At 40.6% G+C, this 13,388-nt stretch overlaps 1 long non-coding RNA gene across 1 annotated transcript; it reads left to right on the top strand.

The window, feature by feature from the left end:
- The first annotated feature begins 1,299 nt into the window (after window positions 1-1,299).
- LOC121343155 lies at window positions 1,300-6,387 on the top strand. The gene is made up of 2 exons (XR_005953658.1): window positions 1,300-1,572; window positions 4,251-6,387. It is a non-coding gene; the product is annotated as an uncharacterized LOC121343155 (long non-coding RNA).
- Window positions 6,388-13,388: the final 7,001 nt, after the last annotated feature.

The following is a 13,388-nucleotide window of genomic DNA, read 5'->3' on the forward strand; positions in this document are numbered from 1 at the left end:
TGTTTGCAGAGCAGTTGCCAAATACCAGGATGATTCTCAGCCTTATCAGGAATTATTCGGGAGTGGCTTTATGCTTCCTAACATTGTGACATGTGTGCTACGTCACCTATATTTGATGTACCAGCAGTGCTGAAATGTGGTGCAGCTCCTCATATACCACCCCACAGCCATTGTTACTCTTAAGGACAGAAGTGGAGAAGAAGCACCAGGAGAAATTCCTCAATGATATTTGTGCTGGAAGTATTTCTTTGACTGCTTGTGGGAACCATAAGGATTCTTTATCTATTCAAGAATGGAAGAAATTTATTTATTATTTTGAATATCAGATATGTGTCTGGGTTTTTTTCCCCTGAGGTTCTTTTTTGCTGGCTTCAGGGAGCCCAAAGAACAGAAACTGTTAGGGGAAAGAAAAGCACTATAGGACCAAGAAAGAACAATGTATGTGTGAATATAGGTGTACATGGATATAGTGTGCCTAATATTTTTAAAACAGCACAGATGTTTCATAAGAAATAAGAAATACCAGTAAGAAACAATATTTCCAGCAAAGGCAGCAGGTCTGCTTTTTCAGATCCAGACAGGAATTTAAACTTAAAAAAAAGCCCTTAAGTTCTTACAAGATGGTTTAATAGCCCCTCTTAAAAACTATGAATGCATCAGCATTGAAGAAGAGATAAAAAGATAATTTTCACGACAGACTGGGTGCTGTAGTATCTTAAGTAAGGGATGAAAAATCCCACAGCATACATGGCTTCCCTAGCTCATGTGATTTTCCATCCAGCCTCTCATTTTTGTGTCTGTACTTAGTTAACCACGCCACATAAGTGTACCCTGCTTCCTTGGTGCTCTAGATTTTGGCTGGAGCTACTTTCCCATGACCTGAAATAAATCTGTTACTCCATACTTGGGGAAAACAGTTAAGGTTAAGTAGATTTGGCAGTATAGAATAACTAGTAAGAAGTAAACATGTGTGTGTGTGTGTGTGTATACCATATATATAACCATCACATCCAGACACCTTTAGTTCCTGTTACAACCAGCTACCTGCCAAGTTTAGTCAATCCACCTACATATGAATTAAGTCTCTCAATCCATATTGAAATGTAATGAAATGCTGAACTTGTTCCATGTTTTTGTCCCAGCAAATTGCATCATGCTTACATAATTGTAGTCTGCAGGCCTGATTAAACCTGTTCATGTGAATTGTTCCATCAGCATTCACTGAACTTTAGAAAAGACTGCATAGCAAGGACAGAAATGTATTTTTAAAATTAATTTCCACTATTCCCTAAAGGTTTCACAGCTTCATGTCTATGAAGGTTACTAGCTGTAAGGACAAGTTACATCCACATGTAGTCTGGGAACTGCCAGTATTTTGATTATTCTCGGTATGACTGTGGCCCCAGGAGTCAAAGCATACTGATAACTGCATCTATAAAAAGGAGCTCTAAAGCTTGCTGCATAGCACTGCAGCTGCCTGGAGAATCAACATTACCCATGGAAACCTCTGCAGAAGGGTTTCTGCACCCAGCTGCCGTCCTCCAGCTGCGTCAGAAAAGAAGGCTCAAGGCTGTAAGTGACAATACTGGAAACAGCAGGGGAAGAGAAATTATATGGTAGTGCCCTCCATGTGAAAAACACAGCAAAATTATGTGTCAGAAATGATATGGGAAAGACACTGAAACATTATTAGCAGGAAGTGTTCTGAAGGTAGGGACAAGGGTGTCCTTAGGAAAAAGGTCAGTAGCTACCACACATCACTAACCCAGCAGTGTGGAACTGAGTAGAGCAGGAGAGAAATTAATGAATCTACCTTAGGTCAAGCTGCAACCCTGTAAAACACCTTTGTTATTCAGCTGACAAAGTGAAGTATTTTCTAGATGGCTTTGTTCTGTTTATCTTGTTTTCCTTATCTACTTGAATGATCATGAGGGATGTGCTGAAAGCCCTCTAAATCACGCTGATGATGTTTACCTTCTTGGCTGCATGAGTGCAAGGCTTATAACTGAACTTTGAAATTTCATTGGGAGAGATAGTAAGCAAGATTGGAGATTATTAACTTCCTACTTGTCCCATCCCCTTTTCTTTCTTATCCGCAGTTGTGAAGGTACCCTGCCTAGCAAACCTGGTAGCTCAAATATCTACTGATTAGGGATGGGGTTTAATTTGGATGTTCTCTGTCTACTATGACTTCACATTTGTTCCTACTTGAGGAAAGTTAAGGCAAACCTTCTCCTGGCCTTTGATGGCGTCTGCTTTAGGATTCCTCTGCAAGGACTCTCATTTCAGTTGTTTCAAGTAGTATCCCAATTGGTAAGAAACAGGAAGAGTTATTATTACAGGTCTTTAAATACAGTATTTGCATATAAATACGTAGTCTTAGCTGTGAATAGCATTAGCTTTTTCACTTAGTTGTGTCTATGCAGTAAGGGGTTTCTCTAGAAATAATCCATCAAATTTAAAAAACCCCCTTAAAGTAACAACATGATTTGGTGTATGAGGAAGAGAAGAAGGTATATCTACCCACTCAGGAACAGTCATCAGTTTCACACATGGAATAAGGATGAGTTTTGTAGGAGCACAGGTGTGAAGTTTCTGTAATTACATACTATTTTATAATGCATGCATACAGGGGTACTTCGTTTAAGTTAGATCAGCAAATTCCCTTTCTGTGTGTTCCAAGCTTTGGAGTGCTGAACTCTGCAAAAGGTAATGTGTTCCCAAGGAGATTGTTCTTCACCACAGCTTTCTGCATGTTTATCCCCTACACATTTTCAATCTCACAGCCTGAAAGAAAAAGAAGTTGTGTGAAAACATAAAACTGGGTTTGACAGCAAGAGCGAGTGAAGCTTCTTGGAACTGCAAGGTTATAGCAACAGCCATCAGTACAGACATGCCTCAGTACTTACATGGGATCAGGATATCAGCTGAAGTATCATGTTTTAAAATTCCTTTGGAAGGGAAGAAACTGTGATTGCAACATCTAGGATCAAATTATTACTTTCTTCTGGCTTACTTTGTCAGGTTACAAATTACATCACGTGACTAATACTGGAGGAGAAATGTCGTTCTCATTTAGTGTTAATTTGCAGATAAGCGTTCCTAGTACTATGACAAACTGGTATATTATCAACATTGAAATAATTTAATTTTTCTTTTTCATATTTCAGGTATTTATGACACTGTTCTTTCCCATCTTAGAGTAATCACATTGAAGAGGGAAGCATAACATTGAAAACCATCAGCATCATTTTGGTATTTCCACAGTTTGCTGCACAATTAGATACAAAAATATGTTCTCAGTCTGCTGTTTGATCCTTTTTTCCATTCAAAGTGTAGCTCTTTTGTCAATAAAACACCAGTTTGTTTTTTTCAACTGAGAAATTTTATTTTAGCTGTGTATGAATTAAAGAAAATTATAGAACTTAATTTGCTGTAATTATTCAGGGAGCCATAACAATCACTGAGTGTGACAGTGCTGCGCATTTATATTGCTTCTGCAACAGGTACTATTTCTGTGTTTTCATACTTCTCAAAAATATATTTTTCAAAAATTTTCTTCTCAGAAACTCCAAATGTCTAATTTTTATAATTTCCTTTTACATGACATCTTTTCACTGACAATCCTCCATGAGCAGTTGCTAATTTTCTGAACACAGTCAAGTAAGCTTTATGATAATTATTATCTTTCCTGATCTATGCAAAGTAATTTTTTTCATGTGATTGCAAAAGTGCAATCATTGTCTTATTAGACATTGATGGAAAATTGTTGATGAAAAATTGACTGTAGTCATAATCTGCATGTAGGTGCAAATCAACTCACCAAAATACATAGGTAATACTTAGAACTGGCATTAGGCCATTAGTGTTGTGCATACGCCTTGTAGGGGCCCTGATTCTCTGCCACACTCAGTTACAGCTTAGCACATGATATCTACATGTGATGAAACCATTTGGAATTCTAAAGAATGACTCTATAAGTAATTCCAGCTGCAATTCTCGCTGTCTTCCCTCAGACAAAGCTTTTTGTATTTTGATGGCAGGATAAATGCCCTGTATAAAATTTGTTGAGAATTGCAGACTTTGAGAATTTAATGTTTCTTTATATGTGGGCAACAGATTAGTTTGTATAAATGAAACACTTTTCAGCAAAGAAAGCTCAGATTCAATCCCACAGAAGTCAATGAAATGGGCTGAGTGTTCTTCATGCCTCTTAATAATTTTCAGTTCTTTGTTTCATCCTGTCCTAGCCCCTGGGGTTCAAGCAGCTGAGGAGTTGAGGATCAGAGTGTATGAATCACTAGGAAGAGATGATCCTCCTCCACTGTGAAAATCTGACACTCACACCTTCACTCAAGAAAAAAAAAGGTGTTTTCTCTCTCCAGCTCCAGTGTCCAGCTCTGAAACCCACCCAAGTCTAGAACCTTCCAAGGTGCAACACAGAGTTGCTGATCCAGAAGAAGCAATGCTGGGAAGATCTAGCGCTCCTCCTAGCCAGAAAGATCCAGTCTCTGCTTGAAGGAACTGACTGTCTCTCGTGAAATATATTACATGTGGCTGCTCTGTCTCTCACATGGCATTTCTCTGCTTGTGTTACAAAAAGTAGAGGCGGGGGCTATACATTAAAGCAAGCAGATCATAAAGATGAAGGTGTAATCACAGTTTTACTTCACATCTGAGTGCTCAGGGAAAGTAAGCATGAAGGAGCTGCAAGTAGAACAAAAGCAAATTCAGCCTTCCATCTGGTAGAAAAAAATCTGCTGGTGTATTGAAAATTGTTCAGAACAATGCAAAATTTCCCCCCTGCACATTACAGGATCAGTTATTGCTCACAGCAAAGTTGCAAGTCTAGCATCTCTATGCAAGCTGACACTCAAATGGCCAGATACTAGGTAGATGGATGCCTTGCTGAGAACTTCCTCAGATTCACCCAGTGCTTCAGAAAAGAAAAAAAAAGGAAAAAAAAAAAAAAGAAAAAAAAGAAAAAAAAAAGGAAAAGAAAATAAAAGGGGAAAAAAAGAAAAAAAATTAAGGGACTCTTAGAAGTCCTCTTCTGGGGAGGACTCAGCTTTCAAAGTGCACACAGTATTCATGAGCATGACTGGGACTGGGACTTATTCTTGTGGAAAAACACTGTAGTTCTTTTGATTGCACTGGCTGTATTTCAGAGTACTGCTGTCTGGTTACTACAAGGGGTGGCCAGAGTTCACAGTGTATGTTCTAGCACCAAACAAATGCAGGATTAGTAAGGTGTTGTATTCCTCACAGCAATGATAGTGTGTCCCTGACAATACCTTTCATATTCCTAGGAGAGAAAGCTAATGCTGGTCCTTGCAGTTAAAGTTGATGTAGTCATAATAAGCAGTACTTAAAAACCTCACATTGCTGTCAAGGGTCCTCACAAAGGGTCATTTGTAATGAAACACAAGACAACTCTGGTGGACTGATTTCTGGGAAGAAATAGCAATTAGGTAACACTTACATAAGAATCAATGTCTGGCTTTAGCTTTTCGGTTGTCTGATTTGCTGCTCCAGCACCCTTTAGTACCTTTTGTAAATACATCCTCCTGTGCACTTATTGGCAACTTGCACTCCCCTGACCCACAGAGCTACCTTCAGTTTTCTGAGTCCAGCCTGCATTTAACATTTCTTGCTAAGCAATTTTGAAAACCAGTGGAGTAACATCAAATAATATTTGAGAAATTTGCAGGAGATGATTGCAAGCAGCAAAGCTGTGATTGCTGAAATATTGACAATAAGGACATGCAAGATGCTTGTCTTGTCACTTCCATTTTACCACTTACCTTTAATTAAACTGAAAAACAAAGGCATCTTGGTTCTCCTCCCTGAACATACATACTGCAATACAGTAATTGTGTTGGTGGTCTGTACTATTAAAGATGGGTAAAAATGTTTAGAAGAGACAGAATTTGTCTTTGACAAATGTAAGGAGAGATGAGGCAGGATACTACAGAGAATCACTGCATCAGGGTTTTTGCAGCTCTAATTTGAACATGACTATTTTTAGAAGACCTGTTGTGCATACCAACAACACTAATGAGACAACCATATTCCTAAAGCCAGTGACATCACATGCAGCTCTCAGGATTTAACTATAGCATGTGTTTGGCAAATAGTGATAAAAGGTATTTAATTATTTTTGTTTCCATCAAGCTGAATTATGCTTTTATTTTGCCTGTCTTTTCCTTTTAGTAGTCTTGAGAATAATTTTACAGCCTCTAGTTCCTACTATTTAATGGAGTGAATGACTTTTCTACAAAATTCAGATGTTTTATGATGGAAGCCACGATTTCCTGTTGCCTTTATTTTATTGCTATTCTGTGATCCTTCTAAGATTTTGGGAAGTAAATAACTCCTACACAGAAACCTGTCTCCCTCATTACTAAATGGTGAGAGAAGCAGAGAAGACTCTGTAATTGCTGGCAGGAGACACATGAACACATTTGCCATATAGAAACACATTTATAAGAGGGGCATGCTGAACTGGCCCAGAATAAGGGAGCTATTGCAGGGCAAAATTCTGTTTGCCTTTGCCAAGGGCATCTTTCTTATCACCATTTACTACTAGCAAGCTGTTCACTCACAGATCTACCCACAGTGCTGAATGATAATGTTCATAAGTGATAAAGCAGCCTCATTAAAAAAGTTTCTGACTGGCTGTGGTGGCTGGGGAATGCAAGTTGAGTGGCAAGCAGAGGGGAGTCAGAGAGCACTTTGAGCTATGCCTGCAGCAGAATAACACCCAAAGTAATCACTGTGCAGACATTATCAGTGAATGTCAAAAAGGCCTTGAAGTAAATTGTGGAGAATTTGGTTGTTGATCTCAGCAAAATACCATGAAGACCTTGTCAGCTGTGGAAAATGGAAATAGTCTGAGCCTACAAAATGCAAGGGCTCCAATTAGGCAAAGCCTCTTATCTGTTGGTTAGTACTCAGTGCAGGTACTGAGCCCACTGCAGACACAACAGAGAATCACAGAATCTTAGTGTCACCACAAGGAAGGGAATCAAAGAAACTCTCCAACACCATCTTTAAAGTGTTAGAGAATCAGGCTTTACTTTATTCTGGCCAGGGTGTGCAATGAAAATCATTCCATCCCCACATGACAACAGTATCAGAGCATCGTTTCTGTTGGCAACAACCTTTAAGATCATTGAGTCCAACGATTAACCCAGCACTGCCAAATTCACCTTTTGCCCTGAAGTGGCAGAAATGGGGTGGGGAGGGAGACGGAGGGGCTCCAAAAATATCTTGTGTGAGGTGAAGGAGCCAGTGCTATTCTTAGAGAGAGATTGCCAGTGTTACAGTCTTCCTTTCAGTCCTGCACAACCATATCATTTAAATGACAACAAACCCTAAAATTATTTTTGTCCGCAGTAATCTAGAAAAGAAATTGAAGGATTTCCATCCTATAAAATTGTAATGGTTTTGGTTCGCTAATTTGAGATTTCCTGGCCAATGAGTGTGGTGGGTTCAGTGCTGGCCAATCACCAGTGCACTCAGTCTCTGCTGTGAGGTAGGATTAGAAGAAAGGCAGAGCAGGCTCAAAACTTTAAACTGGTATAAAGAAAAATTTATTAACAGTAGCTAAAAGAAGGAGTAATAAGAATTAGAATAAAACTTTCAGGACACTTCTTCTCCCCCTACAACCTTTTCTTTCCCAATGACAATGTAAAGAAACAAAATCTAAAATTTTAGTCAGTTTACCACCTCTAAAATAGTCTTTCTTCAGTTCACTTAGGGAGAGAAGTCCTTCTTGTTAATGTTATGGAGACTTCTCTACTAGAAAATAGTTCTCTCGTGGTTCTCTTCATGAACAGCAGTCCCCTGGGGAAATCTGTAATCGTGAAATCCCTCCCATTTTCCACAAGCTTTTCCACAGCTGTCTTTATGGGTTATGTCAGCTTATGGGGTACTGTTTTAAAGATGAGTTGTCCAAAAGTAAAGGTTGTCATTATATATCTCTAAAATAATCTTCATCTCTGGGAACAAAGGTCTTCCTGTTTTCTCCCTGGGGGCACAGGGTCTTCATCACTCTCCTCTCTCGTTCCTCAAACTTCTCATAGAACACAACTACTTTATTTTCTTTTACATGAAAGTACACTCTGTGCCAAGTGGTAATAGGGCTTTAAGACCTCCATGGTCTGGTATTCCTAAGTCTCTGTCACAACTTCACTGTCAACTGAGCCTGGAAGCCCTGTATGCGTCAGGAAAGACAGAGGTAGTGACATGAAAGGTCTTGCAGCAAGGGAAGGAGGTTTAGTCAGCCAAAATTCCTGCATTTTATCAGCCAAAAGTGCTGTATGTGCAAAGGGAATGCCTCCAGACTGGCAAAATATGGTATGGAGGTATTGCCTCTGCTCCCCTTAGCTTTGCCCACATAACTCACAAACTGTTGTGGGGTCAAAGACAAGCTATTAAAATCTAGGAATGAAACAGAGTCTCTGGATTGCTGGAGGGAGGAGGTACCAAGTGCTGCTCTTTGGCAGCAACACGGGCTTCTGGGCATAAATCAAGGTTTCATCTTTGTTACCACAGCCTTTGCTGTTCATTTCTCCTTCCCTGGTACTGTAGGAAGCCTCCACAGCCTGCTCTTCTGTGCTCCACAGCTGCTCATTGTCATGGAGGGCAGCTCTGCAGCAGCCCCAAGACAGCTCCTGTCATGGCAGCAGCGCTGCAGCTCTGGGATTTGCATGAGCAGAGGGAAAGCCATGGGCAAACACACTCATGTGTGACTCAAGGTGATGCCTTGAGTTTCTTGCACACCCACCCATTCCCATGGGCAAGTGGGGGACACTGGTGGCAGTGGCACAGCGAGGGGAGGCTGGTGTTTGTACGAGGTTTTGGATCGGGGCTGCCTTACAGAGCACAGCTCTTCCGGTCTTGTGGCTTGTACAGATGGAGAGGATGGCAGAGCTCAGCCCTGGTGCAAATATAACAGACCTGGCTTGTTGGCTGTGCATTTGTGGTCTGCTAGCTTAGTGCCAAATACCCTTGTGCCATGCTAGAAATGGCAGAGGAGGTGCTGTGCCTGCCTTGCAGCAGTAGCACCAGCTGCCCCTGCCTTGTGCTGCCCAGCTCCAAGGTGTAGAGGGCTCTGCCTTCCTTACCAAGTTCCTCCTGCAGCTGGGGTGGTGGCAGAGGATAAAATCCCAAGGTATCCAAGAATGGGTGCATACTGCCCTAGAGCACAAGTGGGGGTGGAAATGCTTTCTCTGCTCCTCCCTTTTAGTTATTTGAGCACACAATTGTCACCAAATCTGCTGCCAGAATGCAGTATATGTGTGCATCTGTGTAGCTGATCAAAATAGCATGTTCAAAATGCTGGAGTTTTTTTAATGTCCGTGAGTGATTTCTTTTAAAAAATAGCAGTGAAACTTCAGAATGGAAGGATTACTATGTTACTGAAAACTCTGTTTTCAGGGTTTTCCCAGGAATTAATGAGCAGCTGCATGTTGGAAAGAAATTCTTTCTTGTGAGGCTCTTGGGAGGGCTCAGGAGTCTTTATTGAACAATAACTGGAAAATTTGACCCAGAGAGCAAGTTCTCTATGTTTCTTAGAAGCACATGATTCATGTTCCAGTCTCATTTTGTAGCCCTTGAACAAGACAGAAATGTAAGGGGAAAAGTAGGAAAATGGAAATGAAGAGAGGGAAGCCAGCAATAGGAAATGCATGTGTCACAGGATGAGCTTGGCAGAGTTTCCATGTGAGCAGTGAGGGAAAAACAAACATTCTTTTGTCTATTAAAACTACTCTTTGTAACACCTTATTTTTACTTTTGTGAATAGGTGAAGGAATCCAGATGACTTTTAAACACAAACATGGATTTTGAAAAAACAGATATGAAAAACATATTTTCCTGGAAAGTGGTTCAGTGGGGCTCAGACTGAAATTTTTTGAACTCTAGAGATTTAACTCATTGTGGCACAGAGATCAGTAACACTGCAAGTCATTGCTTGAGTCTTAATCCTGGACCTCACTGTGGGACCTTAGGAATCAGTCAATATGGGTATTAATTCAAGTCTGTGTATTACTAAAGACTGTAGGGGGGACCTGAAAATTATCAGATAATCATCATGTAGTGTTGCTTCAGCTCCTGGAAGAGCAATTTTAATGATTTTGTGCTGTGGACTGTGGCTGCTGCTGAAGTGGGAGTAAAGATCCCTATTTCCATTACCAAGAGTGATGTTTAATGATCAGCTGAAGTATTGATATTACCGTCCTGGGGCAATAGCCTCGTGCCTGGAGCAGCTGGTCATGCACACAAAACGGAGCGTTGTGGGAGAACTGTTGGGCAGGGTGAAGAGTTAACTCTGAGCTATCGTCTTCAGGCAGAATTTGTTTTCCCCACTCCCTCAGGGATGCAGGGCTTTGCCTTGGCAGCAAAAAGACACATCTCCACATGGCAAACTCGCCATCTGCAGGCCAGTAGGACAACTCGCCAGGGGCGGGGAAGAAACAGCCCCCCAAGCTCAGGGACACCTTGCTCACGGTGGTCTGACGATTTCCTCCTCTTTTGTGCCCCATTTAACAAAAGGAAATCAGTCTCTGGGTGTTATCCCAAAGAAGTTTAGGGCGTCTGTCTCTGGAGCTTAATCCTATCCCAGTAGATTGCTTAAAAATACTAAAAAATTTAGACTTGGTGTTCTACAGCAGGCTTCTTCTGCCCCTATTAACTCAGGTCTGCTCTCAGCTGCAAGGAGAGAGCACAGCTTTCCAGCCCCGGCCTTAACACCCTCCCCCAGCCACTACAAATCAGCACTGTTTCGTCCCATGAAACACAGTTTGGATTAGAACACACTGTTTCATAAGCATATTTTTGCCATGAGAACATGTTTTATTTTTTAAAGATACTAAAACGTAGTGTTTCAGGAAGTTTGAGCTTTCTTTGCCAGGCTGGAAGAATATTGTTGGAATGCATTTTTCTATTTGAAATAAATCTTAAGGAGGATATTTACCTTATTTCAGTGGTTATTTTGTACTGCTCTTGAATGTCAGTTGCATCCAATTAACCATAGAAAGTCAAAACCTAAAGAATATGTTTCATTTTCATGATGTTTCCATTCAGCCCTTTAAAAAAAAAAAAAAAAAAAAAAAAGGAACTGAAGCAACCTCAGTTTCCCCCCATTTTGAATAGAAACTATCTCTAAGCTGAGATGATTTTTCATTTAAACCTGGGTTTCTAAAGAAGAAAGCATAAGGAAAGACCTAATTTTGCATTTCTGTCTGCCTAGAGTTGGGCACTGGTGGTATATATTGGAGAGCAGTGTCCACTTGTTTTTAAAAAAAATATATTAAAAATATATTAAAATATATTGGAATATATTAAAGAAGACTGAACCTAATTTGGCCACCAGATTACTGACTCCTTCTGCCAGCCATGAACCACAGATAGCCAAACCTGATCCAGCCCTGCCAGAGCACTGGGTTTCTATCAGGTGTGCATTTAAAAACTGCCCTCACCAAGCAAAGGCAAGACAGGCAGTCATGTCAGGTCGTGCAGCCCTGGCCAGCCACCCCCTCTATGGGCAGCACAGGAGGAAGTTGGTCCAACCAGCCCTGTCCTTAGCCTTCTCCTATGTCAGTAGCCAGAGTCACCTCCCTGACACACAGTTTTCCTTTTGCCCATGACTGAGGAGCCAGCAGGGAAAAGGCAGCAGGGAACAAGCTGCAGAAAATGTAGTTTTCTGGGCTCTTTTCAAAGCATGCCATTTGCATAATTAATGTTCCATATTTTCTACCTATTCCCAGCTGTCACATGAAACTTGGTATGTGCCAGCTCTCCTGGGCGTAAGGAAAACAGTTTGTATATTGATGAGACATTTACAGGTGCTGTTTGTCTTCATTTCTCATGCTTCTTCCCTGATAATGACAGCTTGTTATTTTACGTGCTTTTACTATTTTAATCTTCTCAACACACAAATAAGACTCAGTGGTACAAATAAGAAACCCTCTGAGGAGGAAAACAGTTTTATTAAGAAATCTGTATGGCATGACAATAGTACAGACTTTCTTGTCACATGATGTGTGTAATTTATATGAGTTAATAAAGAAGATGTCTTTTGGGGATTTCTGGTCTTCTGCAATAAGTGTCCTGGAGCTTGGAGACACTTAGAGCTGAGATACATTTGGTGGGAACTTATTTGGGTGTTTGGAACACTGCTGCCTGCACTGTTCCCATTCCTGAGAAGAATCAAAGATCTCAGTAACTGGGTTAGCAATCCAGAGCTGCCTTTTGATAATCCATTGTATTGGTAAGAATCCCAGGGAGCACAAGGATTTCACTCTGATGGTGTAATTTGGCTTCACAGTTGTTTCTTGAGAAGGATGGGCTGGTTCTAAAGTGTCCAAAAAGTTTCTTTCTTTGATTCCTTCCAGAAGTCTTGAGAAGTACAGTGATGGAAAGGACTCACCTACTATTTAAACTGCATCTCAACCAGCAACTGCAGCAAATGGTGTTGTGCAGGTCAAAATGGTGTGCAGCCTGCAGAAAGTAGTTGAAGTTCTTTGTGGTAAAGGCAGGCACTGGCTGCATTCACCTACAGGGCTGCAGGGAGCTGGCCATCCTTGCACACCAATTCTTTTGCTCACATGCTTTTCTTTTGTAGGTACAGGGGAAATAGGTGCCTATGAAACTCTCCTGTATTTCTGGAATCTGGGGCACCTTATTTAGAAGGGGCTGTGGTTGCCTAACAAGAGGCATCTTACGAAAGATTCTTGATTTTCAGAAAGCAAATGCTGAGCAATTTCCCCAAAAATCAGATCTATGATAAGATGCCCTTTTTTTGATATTCAGAGTCCCTATCAATTTTTTAAAAGAGAGCCCAAAGCTATTTGGTGGCTTTTTGAGGATAACCAGTTCAGTGCATTATAGATTTGTATGGCTTTATTTCCCAGTGATTTTTCCCTCTGGCAGTACATTTATGCTGTTGGATGACAAGCACTATTGAGAGCCTGCTGTAGTGCTTGTTTGCCAAATGAAAATCCCACCATCTTGCACAGTTGTTCTTGCACCTACAACTGAGGACATGTTGAGGTTACTACCAAGTGCAGTAACAGGAGGTGTGTAGCAATTCCCTAAACTGTTTCAGGTCCTTCAGGTCATAAGAGGCAAAATACTGACCTGCTGATTCTTTGGTTATTCAGTGTACAAAAATCTTTTAGTTGGCAGGAAAGTAGATACCTAGCAAGCTTTTCTCCCCCTCTATTTTTCCTAAATCCTCATCAAGGAATGAAAAATGTTTCAATTCTATAGAAAGATGTTTATGGAAATGAAAAGGAGAAATAAAGTTCACAGGACCTAATACATTTTGGAAATCACATTGTGAGTGCAACAGTTGAAACTGTTTTGCTGATAATACACAT

Source organism: Onychostruthus taczanowskii, unplaced genomic scaffold (assembly GCF_017590055.1).
Source record: "Onychostruthus taczanowskii isolate IOZ18803 unplaced genomic scaffold, ASM1759005v1 scaffold58, whole genome shotgun sequence".
In the NCBI taxonomy this organism is placed as follows: Eukaryota; Metazoa; Chordata; class Aves; order Passeriformes; family Passeridae; genus Onychostruthus; species Onychostruthus taczanowskii.